Source organism: Physeter macrocephalus, chromosome 9, assembly GCF_002837175.3.
Source record: "Physeter macrocephalus isolate SW-GA chromosome 9, ASM283717v5, whole genome shotgun sequence".
In the NCBI taxonomy this organism is placed as follows: domain Eukaryota; kingdom Metazoa; phylum Chordata; class Mammalia; order Artiodactyla; family Physeteridae; genus Physeter; species Physeter macrocephalus.
This window is the reverse complement of record NC_041222.1, coordinates 56796374-56815607: the sequence shown is the minus strand read 5'-3', so window position 1 is coordinate 56815607 and position 19234 is coordinate 56796374. Positions and strand designations below refer to the sequence as shown.

At 42.7% G+C, this 19234-nt stretch overlaps 1 long non-coding RNA gene across 1 annotated transcript; it reads right to left on the bottom strand.

Annotated features, from left to right (window-relative positions):
• Positions 1–16915, bottom strand: LOC114486884 (uncharacterized). The gene is made up of 4 exons (XR_003681276.2): positions 16391–16915; positions 11633–11747; positions 3439–3500; positions 1–1630 (listed from the first exon to the last, which is right to left on the bottom strand). It is a non-coding gene; the product is annotated as an uncharacterized lncRNA (long non-coding RNA).
• Between the last annotated feature and the right edge of the window lie 2319 nt (positions 16916–19234).

Genomic DNA, 19234 nt, shown 5'->3' with positions numbered 1-19234 from the left:
TTTACATAAAAGTCTAGAACATACAAACCAAGTTATAATGACAGAAGCAGATCGGTTCTTGCAGGGGACGGGAAGCAGGAGAGAGGGATTACCAAGAGGCACAGAAAATCTTTTGGAGGTGATTGAAATGGTTCCTACCTTGAATGAGGTATAGTTTCAGGAGTTTACTCATACGGTAAAACTCAACAAATTGTCCACTTCAAATATGTTCAGTTTATTATATGGAAATTATCCCTTTAATACAGTTTTTTTAAAAAACTCACAAAAATTTTACAACGTTCAGTGAGTGAAATTGCAAGTCACAAAATGGGAAGAGAATCTGCAACAGATAGAAGTGGCAAGAGTCTCATATCCAGAATGTGTAAAGTACTCCTACGAATCAGTAAGGGAAAAACAACAACAACAACAACAGGAGAGCCCAAAAGAAATGGGTAAAATATTCGAACAGACATTTCACAAAAGAGAATATCCAAGTGGCCAATAATGGACTTCCCCAGCGGTCCAGTGGTTAAGACTATGTGCTTTCACTGCAGGAGGCATGGGTTCAATCCCTGGTCGGGGAACTAAGATCCTGCATACTGCGCGGCCAAAAAAGAAAAAAAAGGCCAATAAACAGATGAAAAGCAGCTTAACCTCATTAGTCAACTAGAAAATACAAATTAAAACCACAGTGAGATATTACTATAATCCAGAAATAAAAAAGACCGATTATACAAAGTGTTGGGGAAAATGTAAAACAACTAAATCTCTCCTACACTGCTGGTGGGAGTGTAAATTAGTACAATCACTTTGGAAATTTATTTAGCATTATCTACTAAAATTGTTCATAGGCTACCTCGTAACCCAGAAATTCTCCTAGGTTTATGCCCAAGAGAATGCATACATACATACATACACTGGAAGACATGTAGAAGAATGCTTCTATTCCCTTTATTTGTACTGGCTCCAAACTGGAAACGACCCAGTGGTTGTCAAGTATACAATAGATAAACCGTGTTGTATGCATACAATAGAATTCCATACTGCAATGTGGAAGAACAAAACAACTTTGCTTTTTCCAACAGCAGAAAGAACTCTTACATGAAATGTTGAACAAAACCGTTCAGAAGTAAAAGAGTGAATATCATATGCTTCCCTTTATATAAAGTTCAAAAACAGACAATACAATTTTGTATTGTTAGAAATCAGGATAGTGGTTATCTTTGGGAAGGATGGTGGGAGTAGTAATTGGCAGAGAATGGAGAATGGGATGTGGTTTCTGGATTGCCAGTAATTTTCCATTTCTTAATATGGACACTGGTGACATGGGTTATTCACCTAGCTATAAACTTATGACGTGCACTTTTCTACATGCCTGTTGTAGAGAAGTTTGTGCTTTTCCTTGCTGTATAACATTCCTTCATATGAGTGAACGACAGTTTATTTTTTTAAAGCCAGGAAGAGAGACAGAGGGGGTAGTCACTTAGGTCTCCTCCCTTAGGGATCCAAAGAATGAAGCCAAGGCTGCTGAAGTGCCTCTTTTCTCCTTAGTGACTAAGTCTTGATGGCCTTTAGTGTCACTCTGTAGTTGTGCTAAGGTTGCCCACACTTACGGCTTCCTGTTTGGGAGTTGTGGGACCTAGAATGAGCCCTGCAGGAAAAGAGGAAAGATTTTAAAGTTGGGCAAAAAGCCACTCTACTGGGGGGAGGAGCATGCAGAGGAGAGGAAAAAGTTTGCATAAAATTGGTGGTTAAGAGCCAGACTGCATAACTTCAAATCCTACCTCTGAAACTTGGAAGCTATTGACCTTGGGTAAGTTATTTACTCTCTCTATACCCTAATTTTCTCATCTGTAAAGTGGAAACAATATTGTAGCTGTTCTTATAGGATGGTTAAGAAGATTAAATGAGTTAAGATGCTTAATAAATGCTACAGTGTGTAAATGAACATACGTCAGCTTGAAAAGAAAAACATGACCCTAAGTATTCAGCCTTGCAGGATGCTGCAAAGGAGAGCCCAGGGTGGTTCTAGCTCAGCTGCCAAAGCTCTACAGCCCTCAGAGGCTGCCCCCAACCTCCATCTTCGCTAGATGCCCCTGATTGACGCTATGTAGCCAAAAGCTTTGCACACTTCTCTTTCTTTCTTTTGATAAACAGTTTCCTTCAAGGTTTCCAGAATTCTCAGACCACCTCTTTGACCTTACAGGGAAGCCTAGCAGGTGTATGAATTTGGAACACCACCACACAAACTCTATATCTCTGTTCACTCCCCTCCCGCTCCCCATTCCAGGTCTCTTTCCTCTATGCTAGAAAATTGTTTGGTTTGTTCACACTCTGTCTCCTGGCCTGGACATAGCAGGTGCTCATTTGTTGCCTATAGAGTTACATAATCTTATTCACTTGATGAATGACACTGTATATGTGGATGGGTTCTGGGGTGTTCTCAGTTCTTATAATTTGGGTAGCATCATTCTATGCCTGTCACTAAGCCAGCCCTTTGGAAACTGTGACAACAGCAGTGCCCCTTGTTCCACGTTGAGCCAGGACCCGCTGTAGGGTAGGCAGTCCATAAATGTGTAGGAAGGGGCACTTGCTTAAGAGGCTATTATGTTTCGCACATTTCTAGAGAGTGCCAAGGAGTAAACTTGAGATAGAAACTGCCTCCCATAAACTTCAACCCACACCACAGCCTCCTTTCAATCCACCTCCCCTAGCATCAGGGAACTAGGGACATCACTCTTGATTTTTCAAGTATAATTGCAAACAAATGCTATACACCAGGCCCAGTGGCACTCAGAGGGGCGCTGGGGTCCGGTCATTGTCACAGACTCTGTTAACTCCTGTTTATCATCTCACCACATTGGAAGCGCAAGGACAGAGACAAGTAATAATCTGATAGTCAGATTCAGGAAATACTTATTGAGAAAGGACTAAATTTCAGACACTTTCCTACATATCCTGACACAATATTTTCTGATCTTCAAACAACAACCCTGATGCGCATATTATTTTCTTATGCTCTTTTTGAAGGTGAGGAAACCTTGGCTAAGAATTATTACGTGTCTTGCCCAGAATCACGTAGCTTTCAGGTGGCTAAGTCAGGATTTGAACCCAAAACCCAGGTGCCTCTAAGTCCAACTCTAAAGCCTCTATTCCGTTACCTTCAGAACACTCTGGAGAATGAAAATCATCTTGTTACATTCTGTCATGCCTTGTTTTCAACCCAAACTGGTTTACCCAGCTTGATAAGTTCTTTAATCACCACAGTGTATTGAATGAATCAAGGATATATCCAAAACTCAAATCCCACATTCAAAGGAGGAAGATCTATCCCATTGATAATATTAAAAGAATGTACCTGGGGTTCTAAAAGCAATTTCAAGAGACAAGTGATAAAAATGCTTTAAGGAATACTTGTGAAGCCTCCCAAGGCAACACCTGTGATGGGGCCACACTCACCTAGATGGTCACCGCCTTGCCGTGTGCTCTTGCTGCAGGTACTGGTCTGCTATAGCCACAGGCTTTGGAATTAGAAAGACTGAGATTAGGAGCACTGTGACCTTCCGTTGGTGACTTAACCTCCCCTTGCCTCAGGCTCTGCATCTTTAAAAGAGCTGAGATAATATATGTGACATTCTGAGCAGAGAGCAGAGCCATAGTTAGACCTCAGTATGTGGTAAATATTAGCACTTGTCATGACACTCATTTTAACCTAACGGGGAAAACCATCACCCTAGGGGAGACCTTGCTTAACTTAGGTGCTGCCATTGGTCATAGTAGAGGAGAAGATTCAGTTTGTAGATACTCATTTAAAATGCTCCAGAAGAAATGTGCATATCTGGTTCTCAGGGAAAGGGAAACGGGCCACAGAGGGTCTGGCCTCCTTAGTGCTGCTCAACTAAGATGGCGCTTTGGCCAGAATAAGAGCCATTAAGACTGTTTCTGATCCATCCCCTGCCCCCTTCACTTTTCCCCTTTGGTATAATTTAGGAGGTTGGGATTAACATATACACAGTACTATATAGAAAACAGATAATCAACAAGGACCTACTGTATAGCACAGGGAACTCTACTCAATACTCTGTAATAACCTATATGGGATAAGAATCTGAAAAAGAATGGATATATGTATATGTATAACTGAATCACTTTGCTGTACACCTGAAACTAACACACCATGGTAAATCAACTATACTCCAATAAAAAGAAGAAATAAAAAAAAAAGACCGCTTCTGTGAATGAGCCTAGAGCCTGATTGAATATGGACCACTTCTGTGCCTGCCAAGAGAGTAACTGTAGACTCAACGAGTGCATAATGCAGGAGCTTCTCAATTATTTACTGTGTTGACTCCATGACGTGGTCTGTGTGTTCTCAGGTCCTTCTCCATTTGGGAGCAGAACCTAGAGAGTAGGTGTTCTGTCTGGAGAACAAAGCACTACAAGCAAGTGCAAACTGCACGGGACACTTAATGGCAACCCAACACAGTGGTTACTGCCATCAAGTCCCACTTTCTAGGCAAATTTCTAAGAATTGCCCATATAGATATAGAGACCAGGCATTCTTAGATGGTCTTCATTTTTATTATTTGTCATAAAGTCCATTTATTAAACCACAGCTAACAATGGATCACTCTTTTAAACTTTTGTAAAACTTTCCAAAAATCTTAAATTCATTTAAAAAAGATTCTTGGTGGCACCATGTTTCCTGGTTTAACATTCCGAAAATATAGTCTCTGTACAGATATGGGAGTTTTATATTTTCTAGGACGGTGGTTGTCTGCTAGGGTATTGGTATATCATCACGCCTCTATGAGGTAGGTCTGATAAGAATATCATAAAGTTTTTTTTTTACTTTTTAATTAAGTAGTTCCTTTATCAACAACAGCAGATTGGATGTTATCTCCATAAAGTGATCAGCTTCCTTCACTTGCATTTTGGTATTTTGTTTTTAATGAGAGAAAGGAGTCACCATGAGCAGGGCCAGGACTGATGGGGGTATAGGTGTCTGGCTTATGGACATCAAATGTTAATTATGACCTGGAGCAAAAAGGTGGTGGGTGGCTAACCTGGGACATTTCAGTCTGTAAAGGAGGTTGTGGTCAGGGCAGTTCTAGTGAGGTTATCGGACTGGCGCCTAGAACCTCTCTTCCCCACACGCTCGAAAATAAACGTAAACACACGTGGTGCTTGTTTACAGTCTTGTAAAAGAGTCAGCCTCTTTTACAATGTGGACAATGCTAATATTTAGCTTAGTAGCCCTAAGTAAGTCACTTTACCCCTCTGAAATTTGTTTTCCCGTTTTCATCTACAAGAAGAGCATTTGGCGTAGATCAGGGTTGTAAACTCGGGGAAAGAAGAGGCGAGTTGGTAACCGGTGTAACGGGACGGAGTAATCGGGTCTGTGGAGACCAAGCCCCATCTAACGGGGGCAGCAGCTGCTCTCCTCCAACCTGTGCGCAACACTCGTCCCCAAAGTGTCTCCCCTCCCACTTTTTCAAGAGCAGCAGGATACTTGGATTTTCAAGTAAAATATCCCAATTTTAATACGTTGACAGTGAAATCCAACATTAAAAATATGACAGGGCAATACACAGGATGTTGCCAGTTCTGTTTCTTTATCTCTTGTCTAGAAGTCCCAAAGTCTCTTCTAGTTTTAACGTTTTAAATTTTGTGTCTTTTCACTAATGTCAATAATGTAAATAAGTGGAAATGTACAAAACAAAATTCTATCCACCTTAAGATTATAACCACGCAAATAGTTTATGTGTGTGTAAGCAAATACTGGATTGGAATATGTGCAAACAAAACAAATTTATAGGTGATGGGACTGTAGGTGGATGTCCTTTATATTTGTTAATTTTCACTTAAAATATCTCTGCTCTTTTTTTGTTGTTTGTGTAACAAAAAAGAAAAAGATAAAAGAAATATTAAGGGCAGCTCAGAATGGTAGCAGACATTAGGAGAAAAAGGGAGAGTGATATTAGGTATGTTCTGGAAACTTCTATTTCTGTGCTGACCTCTGTATTTGCTTGTCAACCATGCTTAGACAATAATTTGTTAAAAAGCAGGCAGTATTAGTTGCATATAGGTAAACTCTTTGTGCCTGAAATTTCCCACTTAACACTGTTCTTTCTTCCCACCGCCCCGTCATTTATAAAAATACATCCCACCTCATGAAGTATAGTGGTATCAAAAGTTTCCCAACTTTGTTAGTTTGGCTTCTGAATATATTAGAGAAGGCTTTTTTTTTTTTGCTTTTACTGGGTGGTGGGGTGGGAAGGGTAACTTATTGTCCGTAATTACATTTTCCTTTGCTTTCTATCAACACTGTTTTCATTCTATAAATCCACATCAACTACCCGTAAAGTGAGCAGAAAACCAAAGGTTGTTATTTAATGTGTTTATCTGAAGGCTTCCAAGATACCTTGGGAAGGTTACTTTCTTATAAACAAATTTAGAGGAGAATATTAGCACAAAGGAATGGAAGGCCTTTTTATCATAAATGCAGAAATCCTTAAAAATCTACCCATCCTTGCAGGCTGGTGCCCAGCCCCATACTAAACATGTGATGCATGTTTGTAGGAAGATTGCATTTTTTCCCCTACTCCTTGGACTGCATCTAGGCCTTCTTAGTTGGGGAATATATCCACAAAAATGTGGTTATTGATCTTCCTTAGTAGTGAGCAAATTAAAATAATACCACCATGTTCTAGGTATGTCAAGAAGAATCTTTGACACTGAGGACAATCAGCCCCAGGATGTGGATGTAGGGGACTTGAGTTTCACTTTCTCATTGAAAATGGTCCACTGAGCAAAAAGCAGGATGGTCCTTTGCCAGCACTGTAGTGAAGGATCAGTAGACTGTCTAGCGCTTTCTTGCATCCTGTTGCCTCACTGATTTCTGGATTGCCAGATGCTTCTGTTTTTTGAAAATGGTTAAAAAAATACCTTAGTGATTCTGTTGTTTCAGAAACCTTACATATGGCACAAAATATCCTGAAAAGTTTTTGAGAAAACACTTGCTTTTTCTTTGCTCAATTTAGTCATCATTGCAGCTTAAATTCATTCAAATTTATTGTTTTCTTTTCATGGACATTTTGATGGTTAAAATTCTAAGGTTATATAAAAGTGAGTAAGCAAGTTATGAAGATTTAATTGCTCAAAGTTTTTTTTGTTTTAAACTAAGCCTTAAAAACATATGCTGGCTAAGAAAGGTTGAGAATTTAACCTTGAAATTGAGAATTCATAACAATTGAGATAAAAATGATCTTTTTTTGAAGCTGGGAGATATCCTTGATTTATCACCATTGAATCATAGAGCAGATTTTTCACACACTGAGTCATAACCAGAGGCTTTTTTTCCCCCCCTTGGGTAAACCACCTTAACCTACCCTTGAAAACCTCTAGTTCATGTACAGAATGAGTGAGTCTGTCTCTATTTAGCCTGTGAAATTTACCAAGACCATAGCCTGGGGTTGAGGAGGCTGTGAGCCATACCACCATCTCAGATTTTTGATGACACTACAAGCCACTTGATATTTATTATGTTAGCAGATGTCATCAGATATATGTGTGCACAGGTGCAGCGTGCAGTTAGTGAAAGAAGGAACACTGCATGTGTATATTTATTTTTGTACCCTTACTCTCAATGGTTAGAAAGTGACCTGGTGTGCCTCTCCTGGGCAGTGTGGAGTTTTGACCCCATTGCAAGGGCTTATCTGGTAATCTCTTGAAGTCTTTTCCACAAATATAATTCTGTATGATGAGCAAATATGTCTCGTGGCAAAGACACTGTTTATTTTCCCAGTCAATGTCTAAAGACGAGGCATAACGGATTATAGCTAAAGATGGCTATAACCAATGAAAAATAAAAATAGTCACCAGAGGTTGTTATTTATACTTGGGTATCCCTCTTACACAACAATATTCTAGATATCCATTCTCCTCTCCTCAATACAACTTGCATGGAGACAGCTCTCAGCTATGGAATGCCAACAAAATGCCAGAAGTTGGCACTTTATACAATAAATGTCCTCATTTAAGCCTCTCTAAATATTTTTAAAATAATTAAGAAATAATTGAAACTATTTCCCAGAGGTAATATTTAATATGAATGTTTACACAGGTTTATATCTTACATAGTTTTAATTCTAAAACGTAATCATTCAATTGTTTTAAAAGATGGTATTGTGTTTTATTTAGTATTGAGTTCTAAATATTCTATCTTTATTATATACACTAAATTTGCACAAATGCTAGTACAATAATGGACTAGATAAAATAATCTAATAAATTAGTGTGTACCCTTTAGTCATAAAAATAATAGAAATAAAAACACACCTCCTATATTTTTGAGAAATAGAGAAATAAGACAAAATAAAAACCTTTGGGGTAATGACTGAAAATTACTGGTTGAGATGGGGTAGAGGAATTACTTATTTATTACATAAAGCATTGTAATAATGCATGCCTTTTAGAAATAGTTATATTGTGATTATTCTCAAAGATAAACACATGCAGATGTTGCTTGTACACTAAATTCTTAATTTGAAAAAATATACAGAAACTGCTTTACCAGTTAATTGGCTTTAGGAAAAAACAGAAAATCTAAAGTTTCAGTGTAGTGGAGAATCTTCTAGTAAGTTCTAAAGAATGAATTGTGCCTGTAACTAAAGGCAGAAAAAAATTAGCTTTTCTACTGGAATCACTTCAGTTAGATGTATCACAAGGCCAAAATGCCTAAGTAACGTTAGATACTCCTTATTTTTTTTAAACGAATAATTAGTTATAATTTATAAAACGTTGAATATAAAAAGCTATTGAAATTTAAGTACATTAGGAAAGGATTCTAACCAAGATAGTTTTAATCCTAAAAGAAGCATCTATTTTAAAACACTCCTGAATTGAATTTCTACATATTTATTTATGTCAAAAAATGTGAAAACTGGAAAGTCAACCAGTGTTGTAGATTAGAAGACCATGATCATTAGCCAATTAAACGATTTAGGAGCAACAACCCACTGAGGTGACTACAAATTAGTGAGACCGATTTCTATAGGACATGTTGAAAATTAATCTCCTTATTTTATAAACTTTGGATATCATTTAGTTATAATATGTGTACGTATTTGACAGAAGAGTGATCGGTATACATACGAATAAGTACTCTTGTAAGCTTCACATGTCAAAAGAAACAAATGACATGCAAATTAAAAAGGTAATCTATGAAACGCTGAACATAACATACAATGGTACATTCTATTACTAAATAATATGCTTAGGAAGAAATTATTTGACAGGTGACACAATCTAGATTCACTCAAGTCATCACCAGAAGCACAGGAAATCCTTCCCTTTCCCCTTTCCTGTTCCTTTTCCCATTTCGTGTCTTAGGATATTTCCTAAAGAAAACTGGATTCTCTCTGTAACGTCATTTCTCCTTTGCATGAAATAGATGTTGGGAAGGATTGGTAACTCTGCTATGAACTTCAAATAATTATAAGAGAAGAAGCTTTCTGAGGCACACTTGTAAAAGTCTTAGAATTTGATAACATTGCTCACTTAAACACTCCCTCCACCACCCTAAATAATATATTTTAGTTTAGCCACATTGAATTTTCATATTTTATATTTGATTCGTTAGTGCTAAATGTGATTTACTGAACCATGAAACTACTATTAGGAAATCCTAGAATGGAAACAGATCTGTTTGTTACCCACTTGAATTCACTGCCTGGGTATACTGAATTAGAGCTATACTAGCTGAGTGGTTAAAATTACCTAACTTGGAACAAGATAGATGTTAAAAATTAATTTTCCTTGGCAAGTTATAGCTAAATGTGGAGATACATACATACGTGTGTGTGTGTGTGTGTGTGTGTGTGTGTGTGTCTCCATCCTTCATCTCCCTCCCAAAGCTATATAGATATACACTTGTTACTTTTTTTCTGAAGGGAAATTGGGAACTGGTAATAACCCATTTTAAAGTTTGGTATTTTCTAAAGCTCAGTTGGGTCAATCCAATTCTCAGTTTTGCACTTATCATTGAAATGAAATATGTATACTATTCACAAACATCTACATAATATGTACATATTATATGTATGTAATATATGCATGTATACATGTGTGTGTGCCCATGCCGGTACAGGAGAAAAAAACTTTTTTTTTTGGATAATGAGGCCAAAATGTCTTCTTTGTTTTATAATGCGTATTGTAGGAACAAAGAACCTGAACAATGTTGTTTAAGTTCTCTTGGACTTTGAGAGTAAATATAATTGGGATTAAAATACTGACATGCTCACATTTAGTAGAAAGATAAGAACAATTCATTGGGAGCTATTCCGGTCCCAATGGTAATCACATAATTGAACAGGGTTTTTAGAGGATATTTGAAGCTATTGTTGCCTGTTGTGCAATTACATAATTAGTCAGGATCTCTGTAATAAAATCTTTTCTAAACACATGTGGGTTAGTACTAAGTAAATTTAGGGCGAGTGCTATATTTTTATATTTAATACTTCAGTTTTAAATCAGAGCTATATAACAACTTGGTTTAAACGTTAAACATTATGTTACCACACTACAGATGCTTAAAATGCAAATGACTGGATTACTTGAAAACTAAGCAAAAAACCTACATATATTTAAGTTTAAAAAATATTAATCAAAACCGCTTTATGAACATAAGCCCGCTACCACATCTCATCTGGTGTTTACTTCTTGGGGACCCAGGGGTTGCACATTTCTTTGGGGCTGATTATTTCTTCCACCTACCCCTGAATTATTGACATTCACATGCATGCCTATAAATGATAACGCCACGCAGTGAGGTACATTTCAGAACTCCTTTTACACCCAAACAAACGTGGCCTGGCGAAGGGGACCGAAACGTGGCGGCTAGTAGGGAAGAGCACCAATCCCGTGCTCGTTATTATCATTTGGTGATGAGTCTCCCGCGGCTGCTCCGCCCGGCTCCGCTCTCGCACACGCCCGCGGGGAGGCCCCCGAGCGCGGTAGCACAAAGGCGCGCGGAGCCCGGCAGCCCCGCAGGCAGGCGGCGCCGCACTCCCTCGCCGCCCTCCGGCCCCGCCCGGGCGGCACAAAGAGCTGAGCCGCCACTCGCGAGGGGCCCCCGCGCCGGGCAGCCCGCCACACCCACTCGGGCCCGCTCCCGCCTCCGCCGCCTCGGGCGCCCTGATGAATATGCATCGCCGCGCGCCCGCCCCCGGCTCCTCCTTTCGGTTTCCTTCCCGCCGCCAGGCGGAAGCGAAGAGCCGCGCTTCCCGCGCGCCGGGCCGGTCGGGGCGGGGCGGGGCCTGGCGGGCGATGGGCCGGAGAAAGAGAAAGCCGGGGAGGCGGCGACGCCGGCGGCGGAGCGCGGGTGGGGCGCGGAAAGGGTGCGCGGGTGGCCGCGGTCCGGGGTAGCCCCGCCGCCGGCCCGGCCGATCCCAGGGCGGGGAAGGGGCGAACGCGCGACCCTGCGGCCGTGCCGGCTGCATCTGCCTAGCCCGCTCGGAGCCCGGACGCGGGCGGGGAGGCAGCCCCCAGCCCCAGAGCAGCCCTGCTAAAACAATAAAACCCAGCAAACACGCGCGCGCGCACACACGCACACACACACACATAGAGCACTCTGGACGGCTTTCAAGTCTACCTCGAGAAACAGTCTTCTGCAAGTGAGAGGAAGCAAAACTGGATACCCAGACAGGCTGAGGGGCTGCCTGCTTTTAGACTTGACTTTTGCCGCCTTTTCTTCTTTGGGCCAAGAACTGTGGCATTGCAGAAATAATAATTAAAAACAAAAGTAAGAGACTAACTCCTGGATTGCGCTTTAAAATAAAAACTATTAATAAATACAATAAGCGACACCAAAACAACACTTGAGAAAGTCCACAAATCTGTACCTCAGTTACGTGAAGTCAGCGGCCCAGGGTTCTGTTACAGACTCAACATCTCTTAGTTAACGTAATAGAATGCGGTGGTATGTGGCTTTGAAATGACGGGTTTTATTTGCTTGTCATGTTTGTCCCTTGCATCCCCTTCTATCCCCAGACACAGATTTTTTACTGTTTGTACATTGTAAAGAGACTTTACCTAAATGTCATTTCTTCTTTACAAGTTGGGCTATAGTGTTGGATTTCCAGCCTTAATGCTTTTTTTTTTTAAGCTTTGGCAACTTCAGTGTATATGTCACACTTTTATGGCGAGAATCAGTGGATAACATTGTGAGTCCAAAACAGTGTGAAATGTAGCATTTTTCCTTCTTCAACTCCCTAATCACCCCCCCTTCTCACCCATGATGGAAAAAATTACTGTACAAATGATACTTTAGTTGTACCTTGTAGCCCATTCTCTCTTTTTGGAGCATTTTTCTTCTCTTTAAGGTGAATATGCACAGATTTGTTACATATGCTCACTTAAAAGTGTCTTTATTTAGCTCTGGTGTACTGGAGTTTTTAAAATCAATCTTCATTTTAAAGTTTAGTTACCCCTAGCCCCTTGTTCCTGAAGTGGCAGGATAGAATTGTTAGCCCTCCTCCCACTCTCCCCCTCCCTTAAAAAAAAAAAAAAAGATTATGATGGATTTCTTCCCGCTCCTGTTAATAATTTTTTTTTCCCTGCCCTGCTGTTTTTGCTCTAGGATTTTTTCCCTTCTGCCTAACTGTGTGTGTGTGTCTGTCTCCCTTTTTCCTTGTCCTCTCTTCGCCAGTATGTCTGGAACACATTTTAATGCACAATATCCCATCCATTAAGTTGTGGTTGAATGCGGAGTGTGTGAGGACTTGGCAGCTTTCAGGTTGAAGGGGGCGGGGAAGCCAGTTTCGACTTTGACACAAAATGCCGAAGTGGCGTGATTGGAATTATTATTAGTGCTGTGAACATGGCCATCTTCTCCTGGAGTTAGTAGAACTGCCATTGAACTTGAGATGGGACAGACAAGATCTCCAACCCGCTCCCTCCAACCAAGTACAGTAGCTGGCAGGGAAAAGGCGCCAAAATACACAAGATTAACTCTAACTTTCTTTGACAGGATCCTATAACACCATCCTTTGTAATTTTAACTTTCCAACGGGCGGGAAAAAGTTAACTTGTGAACCCATACTTGAACAGATATTTAAATCAGCCCTAAAATGGAATAAATCCAGAAAGTCATACACACATGCTTATGTGGTTAGAAAAGAATGCAAATGTAAATAAGCAGGATGAATGTGTGTATCTGACTGGGGAGTTCAAGATTTAATCAAAATGAGAATTAGTGTGACTTTTGAGTACATTTACTGTATGGGGGAGAGCACTGTGAGGCAAAGAAGCTGACCTTTAAGCAGCCTAAGTAAAAACTGCAAAGAGTTGTGAAACACAAAACGTTGTGGTTTCCAGTTTTACATCTGAGGTTTGATGTTTTCATTTAATGGTATGAGAGATGGAGAAAGCTCTAGTGCTGAAAAGTCCCTATTAAATCATATGTGGGCAAAGGTCAAGCACTCCAACTCACTGATACACTATACTGCAGATTCCTGCCTAACTGATGGAGAGCACAGGAAAAAGTGCTTGGGCAATAAAAGTATTAGAAGGGTAATTATCGTCCGTGGTCGGGACTGCATTCTTTTGCACTGGCAAAAGGTTTTTACTGGCCCTGATGAATTTTAAAGCTGAGTATTGTTGAAAGCTGTTTTAATAGGAAATTGATTAGCTGAGTGTTTCATACAATAAATGGTGACAGTTTCATTGTTTGATGTCCAAAATAAATTCCTTTTATTCTTGAGTAGACAGAGGCATCCGTTTAAAGATGGTCAGACTGCGCAGCAGCATAATTATTGGTGAATGTAATGTCACGAACATCTGTAACTTTGCTTTCAGAGTTTGTGACATCACACAATTTGACAATATTATTGCTTTGGGATTTATTAACTTACTGTGTATTGTAAAATTTTTTCAGATATATTTCAGAGATAAAGTTTACTTAAATATCAATATATATTTTGTATAGGCCCAACTGTCTTCTATCTTTGTAATTACGCAATTGTTGGCTAAATTTTATTTTGAAAGTTAAAATGCACAGTCCTGTTGTTATGCATTGTTTTGGTTTTGAAACAGAAAGGCAGTTTTCAAGGAAAGAATTAGAGAAAGGGGTGCAGAAAGTTTGAGTTGGTTTGCAACATACTTTCTACACTTAATGCAGAATGTAAAGGCGACTTAGCCATTCTGGATGAAGCTTTCTAAACAGATCTTTAAAACTGATCTGTTTTCATGTCACAGAGGCACATGTAGATGGGTAACAGAAGCCAATTTACATGTAGAAATAAAATGATAATATAGTTTTACTTTAAAGGTCAGCTATCTTGAAAAAGGACAATAGCTACAACTCTCAAAGGATCAGCAAAGAAGACTGTATGTGAAAGTGCCTATAACTTCTGAAGTATTGTTAGTGAAGCAAGGCAATTATTACCATGATTTTCAAAGTTTAAAATAAATCATGCAAAAATTACAGGGCAACTGCTGACATTGTAATCCCGGAAAGCAAATGTCTTCAGAAGTTGGGAATCTCTGTTGATGAACGAGCCTCGTTTCTGTACAGAAGTGGAAACCAGCTAATCTTAATGCTGGCCAGTCTGTGTTCAGATTCAGTGGTGGCTTGTAAATGTGCCCGAAATGTAGGCACACTTAGTGGGATGGTATTTTTTTTTTAAACAGTCGAGTACAGGCATTTCAGCAGCGACATTATTAACAGCGTCATTTTTCTCATTTAGTTTTGTCCTCAGGGGACACCAAACAGCTCCCAGAGGATTGGAAAAAAGTCCACGGTTATTTATTCATTTCAGTGAAAGGCAAAGTGCTGGCAATGGGGCTTGGGGAAGCTAACCGGTTGTGAATTTTCTAGTAGGGAAAAATCGCTACCCTAATTTGACAGTAGTAGTTTAAGGGCTGAGAGAGCTGGGCATGATTTTGCAACTCCCATCAAGTGCAGACAATTTCAGTACTTGTTGGTTGTTTATATATGCATTGTTGAGTGGATTTTTGATGTTCTTGCTTGTGGATATAAAATTGTGTTTTACAGGCTACACGTGTATGATTTTTATGGTTCATTTGGAAGAAGAAAAGGTCCCTGGGCATGGTGTAGTGGATACTTGCAGTCTTGCAGGCCTGTTTCCTGGGGTCAGGAGGTCGTCTGTCTCTTTTGTATTTAGTTTTAAAATATTGATACTGGCCATGCAGCCAGGGTGTGTGGAATTGTTGAGCCTCCCCTCTAATCACATGCAAGAGCTAAAAAAAAAAAAAAAAGTCATCCGCGTGTATTGAAAATGACAGCTTTGTTAAGCTCCAAGAACCTTTCCCTAAACTGCTCAGGATTCACAACCTGTCACTGAATTTCTTTGAAAGGGAGAAGGTTAAAAGAAAATCAATATTAGAAGACCCTTGAGATGTTAAGCTCCTCTCTGGAGGTCAATGAAAGGCTCCAACTGGGTAATACTGCTTACTTTTTCAAAGGTACAATTGAGTTTTGAAAAATCCAGTCCCCTGAAGGACAGACACTCCAGCACTATCTATCAGAAAAGAAACTTCTCTCCCGATAAGGTGGCAGGGAATAGGTGATCTAGGGAGGAGGTCTTTAGGGATTCTGAAATATCATATTTTCCTGTTGCTGCAGAAGCCTTTCACTTCTTTCTTCCAGCCAGATTTTGGGGTGAATGAAATTGACTTGCTTTAACTCTTTCAGTAAGTGAGAGAGAGAAGAAGAAAGGCAGTTTAGGAGAGGTAAGTACCAGTCTAAAAAGTGTTTGGCCCACTTTGATAGTATCAGAAGCTTTTCAGAGATACTTTAAAATCACTCTTAATAACATGGCACAGAAATGCTGGGTAAAAGGGAAAGTGGCTAAAATACCGTATGTACTTTCTCACTTCCTTCTCGCTGCTCTTCTACCTGGGATTTAAAAGACTGGCATTTCTCAAAGTACACATAGTTCCTGCTGAGAGAAGACAGATGTTCCACACACCCCAATCCATCAGCTCCTCTTTCCAGAAGCCTCTCTTAGAGTTCATCCTGGGAAGACCTGCAGTGGCCTGGGCATTAGCTGTACAAGAAGTAGTGTTCTGGGGGTGGGGGTGGGGGGTCAGCCATCCCGCCCGTGGCTCCAAGGCCTGAGAGGACGGTCAAAGCCATATCAAATGAGCACCCCATAAGGTACTCCGGATGTCTCTGTTGCCCATTTTTTCCTCTTTAGTTTTCCCCTCCTCAGCATTACTCCTTTCTTATTTTCCTTTTTCTTGGAGATCCAAACCGCCAACTACCAAGCATCCTCCATGCTCATCCAACTGTGCCCAACCATAAGTGCCCTACAAACAGGGAGAGATTTGAACCCCTCAGTGATAGGCCTGGAAGGCCCCGGACATCTTCACTTCTCTGGGGTCTTACCTGGGTCTGTCGCTGCTTCTTCACCCCTGGCGCTGCTGCAGCTTTTGTGGGCTCTTCTGTGTAAGAGTTGTCAATTTTTCATTTTTCTTTTTTAAGCTTGTGAGAAACTTTAGGATGCGACCTAGTTTGGGTGGCAAAAGGAAACCGTTTCTGTTGGTAAGGGAAACTAATAAGGGAGGAGGGGTAGCCGTTGTCTGCAGACACTTGCCCAGGGCTCAGCACTGGGCCTCTTTTGCTAGGGGGCAGCGGCTCGTTCTAGGATCTCTGGCTGAACGAAGCGCTCTCTGGGTGCCAGGATTTCACTGGGGGTGGTGTGGTGAGGAGGGAGGGAAGTAGAGAGGGAGGGAGAGAAAGAGAGAGATGGGCGCTTGATTTTTAAAGAGACCTCGAAATAATGGCTTCTGTACGAGTTCAGGCATTCAAAGAGGTGTGTTCAAGGACAGGAGTGCATTCGTGCCAAGGGGAATGTCTTTTATGGTAAATTAACTCCGGTTAAATTGAATATTTGTTCAAAGGGAAACTCCAGTAGTTAAAGCTGGTATTATCAGTAGCGCTTCTCCGCCGTCCTCGCTTCTGTACGAGTTCAGGCATTCAAAGAGGTGTGTTCAAGGACAGGAGTGCATTCGTGCCAAGGGGAATGTCTTTTATGGTAAATTAACTCCGGTTAAATTGAATATTTGTTCAAAGGGAAACTCCAGTAGTTAAAGCTGGTATTATCAGTAGCGCTTCCCCGCCCCCCTCCCCTCAGACTCTGGTATGAGGGTGAGAAAAGGAATGCAGCATAATGTGCAATACAAAGTGATGCTTTGGGGATTCTTTTTTTTTTTTGTAAATCAGCATGAGATCGCCTAAAAATTTCTGAGAGAGAAATGAGTATTTATAACCCGGAGTGTCACCTCATTTCTTTCATCCATAAAGACGATCAACTTTATCCTGGCTTTTCAAAAAAGAAGAAATGACCCACACAAAGGAAATTAAGGTTGTCAGAGACCTGACTGGAGGATTTGCCTCCGGGGGAGCAGGGAGGCCGCTCCCGGTGGTGTGTGCCCTAAAGGGTTAACTCGGGAGAGTTCTCTAAATTTCCCCGACTTTACCTGTCATCCCAGAACCAACGCTCCCCCCACCTCCACCCCTGGCCTTCTCAACTCCCCCTCTTTCCCCAGTGCTTTTTTTCTTTGGGCTCTTGGTTTACGGGGCCTGCAGCTGGTGGACTTGGCAGGCTCGCCTCATTAAGAGTGCTCTTTGAAAACGGACTGTGTTTGAGCATTTCCCTAATGAGGACAGGACGGGGTTAAAAAGTGACCATTTCATGGTTGACTTGAACCTGCCTACTTTTCTTGATGTGTCGTTGTGAAATGCTTGATGTGAATAACTCCCACTTGCTGAAGGAAAAAGTCACTGGTTCCTTCGGGTCCTCAGGGTGGGGGGATAAAGGGGTGGGGGGAGGTGGGCAGGAGCCGGAGAGACAGAGAGAGAGGAGAAAGTTGAGGGGAAAAATCGAGAGGGGGGAAGCGAGGAAAAGAGGAAAGGGAAATCAGAGCACAGCTGGAGGTGGGGGCGGCCCCGCCCCGGGGCTGGGGCCGTCGAGTCCTCTCCGCGGCCCCCGGCTAGGTAGACGCGGAGCCCCTGGCACTCACTTTTCCTCTCTCCATTGTCTGCACAGCCTTTGCTTCCACCTCTTCCCCACCCACCCCTGGCCGAAAACCGGAATTTGGGGGGCGGGGTGTGTATGTGAGAGTGTGTGTCTGTGTGTGCCAGTGCCCGTGCGCGCGCGCAGAAAGGGTGCAAGGCAAACCGCCGGCCTCCAAATATCCGAAATCAAGTTCATTCACTCGGGGCCCGCGGCTCGCGGCGGGGTGGGGGCGGGGCATCGCGCGGGAGCTTGGCGGGCGCGGCCGCCTTTGCAGGGCTGGAGCGGCACACGCACCCTGCTCGCTCGCGCGCGCGCGCGCGCGCGCGCCCACCAGCCCGCCCCGCAGCCCCGGGCGCGCCGCGGCCCCGCCCTGCTTGCACCCAGGCGGGGCGGGAGCAGCTTTCCGCCGGCGCCCCGGTCCCCGGGGGGGTGGGGATTGGGGGCGAGCCAGAGGGGCTGCAGGAGGAAAAGAGCGGAGCAAGCCGCGGGAGGAGGAGGAGGAATAGGAGGAGGAGGCGCCGGAGGCGGTGGCGGCGGCGGCAGCTCGGCCCGGTCCTCCTGCTCCGAGCGAGGCCACGTGCACCGGGCACCGCCAGGGAGGGCGGCAAACCGCGGCGAGGCGCGCCGCTTCTGCGGAGCTGCCCCGGGACGCGGGCCTGCGCAAGGGAGACCCCGGAGGGCCCCGCCCCCATCCGCGCCGGCGCGCCCCAACTACTTGAGCCCAAGTTCGCTCAGGCCCCCGCCTCCCCGGCCTCCCCCTCCTCCCTTCAGCCGGCGGGCACTACGGACCGCGCCCGCCCGGGGTGCGAGAGTCGGCGCCCCAGCCTGGGCCCCGGGGCGGCCTGGGTGTGAGGGAATTTTCCATTCGTTCCTTTCTCCGGCCCAGTCCGGCTCAGTGCTTCTCCCACTCGGAGGTTCCCGCGGTTTAAAGAGTCCGCAGCGAGCACCGAAATACCTCTTCCAGGGCGGGTTTTCGAGGGGTGTGTACGTGGTGGGGGGGAGGGATGCGGGACTTGCCCAAAGGGCGGAAAGAAGATCTATTTAAAATAATAAAAAAAAGTCGTGGTGCTGTTGCAGTGGTATGAGAGCTTTAACAAATGAGAGAGAGAGAGAGAGAAGCAAGAGGAGGAGGAGGAGAAAGGTGGGGGGCGGGGGGTGTGGAGAGGCTGGTGCAAAAGGAATGCGCGTTTGCAGGAGGAGGAGTAAAGCGA